The sequence below is a fragment of the Nycticebus coucang genome, chromosome 4 (assembly GCF_027406575.1).
Source record: "Nycticebus coucang isolate mNycCou1 chromosome 4, mNycCou1.pri, whole genome shotgun sequence".
Lineage (NCBI taxonomy): Eukaryota > Metazoa > Chordata > Mammalia > Primates > Lorisidae > Nycticebus > Nycticebus coucang.
This window is the reverse complement of record NC_069783.1, coordinates 140,750,960-140,757,061: the sequence shown is the minus strand read 5'-3', so window position 1 is coordinate 140,757,061 and position 6,102 is coordinate 140,750,960.

Here is a 6,102-nt window from a genome sequence, read left to right as displayed (position 1 = left end):
ATCCTCCTTCTGCCCTGCCCAACTCTTTTGCTGGCCTCCAAACTAATCTCTTTTCAGCCCCCAGATCACAGACATCAGCAGGGGTGAAGAGCCTGCAGTCCCCACAGTGGCCTCGTCACTTCCAAAGGGGCAGGGACATATGTTTTCCAAAAGAATGTGCACACTTGGGACGGGCCCTGGTGGCTCACACCTCCTAGCACTCTGGGAGGCCCAGGCGGGTGGATTGCTTGAGCACAGGAATTCAAGACCAGCCTGAGCAAAAAGGAGACCTGACTCTACAAAAATAGAAAAATTAGCTGGGCATTGTGGTGGGCATCTGTAGTCCCAGCTACTCAGGAGGCTGAGTCAAGAGGATCACCAGCCCAAAAGATTGAGATTGCTGGTAGCTACAATGACAACATGTCATTCTATCCAGGACGACAGACTGAGACTCTGTCTCCAAAAATGAAAAAAAAGGGCAGCGCCTGTGACTCAGTGAGTAGGGTGCTGGCCCCATATACCGACGACGCTGGCAGGTTTGAACCCAGCCCCGGCCAAACTGCAACCAAAAAATAGCTGGGTGTTGTGGCAGGTGCCTGTAGTCCTAGCTACTCAGAAGGCTGAGGCAAGACAATTGCCTAAGACCAAGAGCTGGAGGTTGCAGTGAACTGTGACACCATGGCACTGCAACGAGGACGACAAAGTGAGACTCTGTCTCTAAAAAAAAAAAAAAAAGAATGTGAGGCTGGGCACAGTGGCTCACACCTGTATTCCTAGCACTCTGGGAGGCTCAGGTGGGCGGATTGCTTGAGCTCAGGAGTTTGAGATCAACCTGAGCAAGACAGACCCTGTCTCTTAAAATAGCCGGGCATTATGACAGTTGCCTGTAGTCCCAGCTACTGCAGAGGCTGAGGCAAGAGAATCACTTGAGCCCAAGAGTTAGAGGTTGCCGTGAGCTACGACGCCAGAGCACTCTACCAAGAGCGTCAAAGTGAGACTCTGTCTCAAAAAAAATAAATAGGGGCGGTGGCTGTGGGTAGGGCCCTGGCCCCATATACCGAGGGTGGCGGGTTCGAATCCAGCCCTGGCCAAACTGCAACAAAAACATAGCCAAGCGTTCTGGCTGGCGCCTGTAGTCCCAGCTACTCGGGAGGTTGGGGCAAGAGAATCCCCTAAGCCCAGGAGTTGGAGGTTGCTGTGAGCTATGATGCTGCAGCACTCTACCGAGGGCGATAAAATGAGACTCTGTCTCTAAAACAAACAAATAAATAGGCTCGGCACCTGTAGCACAGTGATTATGACACTGGCCACATGCACCAAGGCTGGCAGGTTTGAACCTGGCCCAGGGCCAGTTCAATGAGGGTACAAGAAACCAGGTTACACTGATTGAGGGTATAGATCAGTGTAACCTGGTTTCTTGCACCCTCAATGAACGTAAGTGACAATGACAACTGCAACAACAGTAACAACAACAACAACAAAAAATAGCCAGGCATTGTGGCAGGCACCTGTAGTCCCAGCTACTTGGGAGGCTGAGGCAAAAGAATCGTTTAAACCCAAGAATTTGAGGTTGCTGTGAGCTGTGACACTACAGCACTCTACCCAGGATGACAGCTTGAGACTCTGTCTCAAAAAAAAGGAACCTGAAAACCACAATTAATTGTCATAAACAGGCAGAACCATCAAAATAAATGCAACCTCCAACTTCTGGCCTCAAGAGATCCTCTTGCTGTGGGAAAGGATATTTGCATATTTTGAATCAGACAAAACCTTAATAGCTAGGATCTATACAGAACTCAAATTAATCCACATGAAAAAGGCCAAGAATCCCATATATCAATGGGCAAGAGACATGAATAGAACCTTCTCTAAAGAAGACAGACAAATGGCTAACAAACATGTGAAAAAATGCTCACGATCCCTAATTATTAGAGAAATGCAAATCAAAACCACCCTGAGAAAGAAGAAAGAAAGAAAGAAGGAAAGAAAGATAGATAGATAGATAGAAAGCTGAGATACCATCTAACCCCAGCGAGAATGGCCCACATCACAAAATCTCAAAAACTGCTGAGATGTGGATGTGGAGAGAAGGGAACACTTTTACACTGCTGGTGAGACTGCACGCTAATACAACCTTTTTGGAAGGAAGTATGGAGAAACCTCAAAGCATTCAAGCTAGACCTCCCATTTAATCCTGCAGTCCCATTACTGGGCATCTACCCAGAAAGAAAAAAATCCTTTTATCACAAGGACACTTGCACTAGACTGTTTATCGAAGTTCAATTTACAATCGCCAAAATGTGGAAACAGCCTAAATGCTCACCAACCCAGGAATGGATTAACAAGCTGTGGTGTATGTACACCATGGAATACTATTCAGACATTAAAAAAAAATGGAGGGCGGTGCCTGTGGCTCAGTGAGTAGGGTGCCGGCCCCATATGCCGAGGATGGCAGGTTCAAACCCAGCCCCGGCCAAACTGCAACAAATAAATAGCCGGGCGTTGTGGCGGGCGCCTGTAGTCCCAGCTGCTCGGGAGGCTGAGGCAAGAGAATCACGTAAGACCAAGAGTTGGGGGTTGCTGTGAGCCATGTGATGCCACGGCACTCCACCCGAGGGCAGTACAGTGAGACTCTGTCTCTATAAAAAAAAAATTAAAACTGAGTGGTGCCTGTGGCTCAGTGAGTAGGGCGCCGGCCCCATATACCGAGGGTGGCGGGTTCAAACCCAGCCCCGGCTGAACTGCAACCAAAAAATAGCCAGGCGTTGTGGCGGGCACCTGTAATCCCAGCTGCTCGAGAGGCTGAGGCAGGAGAATCGCAGAAGTCCAAGAGCTAGAGGTTGCTGTGAGTCCTGTAACATCATGGCACTCTACTGAAGGCGGTAAAGTGAGACTCTGTCTCTACAAAAAAAAAAATAATAATAAAAATAAAAATAAAACAATATTCCATCTAGGTGCACATATTGCTGTGAAAAATACTTTTATAAGAGGCAAAGAAATGCTAAGCACAATATTTAAGAAAGTGGTTCTTTTTAAAATTTTTAGTTTTTTATTTTTTCTGTAGTATTTCTAGCCTGCTGTTATAAAATGAAGGAAAGTAAATATTTCTTGGGAGGAGATAGCAGGTTGGAAAGGAGAAAATACACCAGGGATTGGTTGTAAGTTACTGGTAATATTCTGGTCTGAGTTGAGGCAGTGGTTGTGAAGTGCTAATTACACTACTTAGTGTAAATACATTAAAAAAAGAAAAAAAAAAAAGAGAGAGATCCTCTTGCTTCAGCCTCCCAAGTAGCTGGGACTACAGGGTCCCCTCACAATGCCTGGCTACTTCTTCTATTTTTTTTTCCTATTTTAATTTTTTCAATTTTTTTTGAGACCAAGTCTTATCTGTCACCTTTGGTAGAGTGCCATGGCATCATTATAGCTCACAGCAACCTCAAAGTCCTGGGCTCAAGAAATCCTCTTGCCTCAGTTTTTTTCTATTTTTAGTAGAGACAGGGTCTCATTCTTGCTCAGGCTGTTCTCCAACTCCTGACCTCAAGCAATACACCCGCCTCAGCTTCCCAGAATGCTAGGATATAGGCTGACCCACTGCACCCAGCTAGGAATAATTTTCTTTTCTTTTCTTTTTTTTTTTTTTGAGACAGTCTCAAGCTGTCACCCTGGGTAGAGTGCTTTGGTATTGTAGCTCACAGCAACCTCCAACCTCCAACTCGGGCTCAAGCCATCCTCTTGCCTCAGTTTTTCTATTTTTAGTAGAGACGGGGTCTCACTTTTGCTTAGGCTGGTCTCAGACTCATGAGCTCAAGACATCCACCGGCCTTGGCCTCCCAGAGTGCTAGGATTACAGGCGTGAGCCACCACACCAGGCCAGGAATAGTTTTCTAACAAAACTATTGGACCATCTGGGTGGCCTGTCACTGAATTATGCCAACAGAGACTACATGGCAGCACATTGACCTTGTGGTAGAGGGCATTTGTCAATCAAGTCACAGGAAGCCAGACCTATGGACAGGGAAGGGCTGGCCCTGCTAGTCTAAGGTGAGAGAGTCTCACCAAAGCCTTGGTTTTCTTTTTTTTTTTTTTTTTTGGTAGAGACAGAGTCTCACTTTACTGCCCTCAGTAGGGTGCTGTGGCATCACATGGCTCACAGCAACCTCCAGCTCTTGGGCTTATGTGATTCTCTTGCCTCAGCCTCCTGAGCAGCTGGGACTACAGGCGCCCGCCACAACACCCGGCTATTTTTTTGTTGCAGTTTGGCTGGGGCTGGGTTTGAACCCACCACCCTCGGCATATGTGGCTGGCGCCCCACTCACTGAGCCACAGGTGCGGCCCCAGCCTTGGTTTTCTTTTTTCTTTTTTTTTTTTGGCCAGGGCTAGGTTTTGAACCGACCACCTCCGGCATATGGGACCGGCGCCCTACTCCTTGAGCCACAGGCGCCGCCCAGCCTTGGTTTTCTGGATGCCTCACCTTCCTTCTGAGGTTGAGAGAGTGAGGGAGGCCTGGCTTGCAGCCTCTCCTGTAGGTCTTAGTATTTCCAAGAAGGGAGAGATGGGTCATAGGGCTCCCTCCCCATCTCAAATGAACCATAGTATGGTAAATGCCTGGAAGAGCAGCTTCAAGGTCCCCACCCCTTCCCCTGGCCAGAGAATGGAGAGGTTCAAGCCAGGTTTAATTTTTTAAGAAAAGGACAAAGGCTGGGCGAAGTGGCTCATGCCTGTAATGCTAGCACTTTGGGAGGCCAAGGTGGGTAGATTGCCTGAGCTCAGGAGTTTGAGACCAGCTGGAGCAAGAGTGAGACCCCATTTCTAAAAATAGCCAGGCATTGTGGCAGGCACCTGTAGTCCCAGCTGAGGAAAGAGGAATGCTTGATCCCAAGAATTTGAGGTTGCTGTGAGCTATGATGCCAAGGCACTCTACTGAGGGCAACAAAGTGAGACTGTCTCAAAAAAAAAGAAGAAGAAGAAAAAAAAAGAGAAAGGGACTTGGGGCCTGTGGCTCAAGCGGCTAAAGCGCCAGCCACATACACCTGAGCTGGCAAGTTCAAATCCAGATCAGGCCTGCCAAACAATGATGGCTGCAACCAAAAAATAACCCGGCATTGTGGCAGGAGCCTGTAGTAGGCAGAGGCAGGAGACTTGCTTGAGCCCAGGAGTTTGAGGTTGCTGTGAGCTGTGATGCCATAGCTCTCTACCCAGGGGGACAGCTTGAGGCTCTGTCTCAAAAAAAAAAAAAAAAAAAAAAGGACAGAGACCTGCCTGGGCAGGGCAAAGATGACTCCTGCAAAAAAGGCAGCTGGAGGCTTCTTTTAATATGGTGCTATTGGGGCTGGATAGATTCTGCTGCTTTTTGGACAATTCTGGTAGGCTAGGTAGGGTCTTTTGGCATGAGTTTTGGAGGGGGCTAGCTAGGCTCTTCGTGGTCTTTTGTTCCAGGAGGGAAGGAGGGGGGAAGGGTACATGTAGGGCCTCATTAGGCCCCCAACACCCAGCTAGGATGAACAACTTATCCCAGTTTACCCTGGACTTTCTCAGCTTAAGCTCTAAATGTCCTTCGGCACAGGAAATCCTTCAATTCCTCAGTCCTACAGAAACCGGAAGGTTTGGCACCCCAATTTCAGCGCTAGTTCTTTCCTCAGGACACATATCCACTCCATCTTAGCATCTTTCCCTTGCCTAATTAAATCTACTTGCCCTGCTTGCAGTGAGGAGTAGGGGTGGACCTGGGCTCTCTTTGTGGCATTCAGTGACATAAAATGCTGAGCTGAGCACATGGTACAAAACCTGTTCCTGCCCCATGAACTCTGCATTTTGGGCAGCAAATCAATTGGATAAAAATTCCACAAATTAGTCTCTGCACCAATAGTTCAGTGGTTAGGGCGCCAGCCACATGCACCAGGGCTGGTGGGTTCAAACCCAGCTACTAGGAAGCTGAGGCGAGAGAATCGCTTAAGCCGGACAGTTTGAGGTTGCTGTGAGCTGTGATGCCACGGTACTCTACCTAGGGCAACATAGTAAGACTCTGTCTCAAAAAAAATAAAAAAATTCCTTGGGCAGCACCTGTGGCTCAGTGAGTAGGGCGCTGGCCCCATATACTGAGGGTGGTGGGTTCAAACCCAGCCC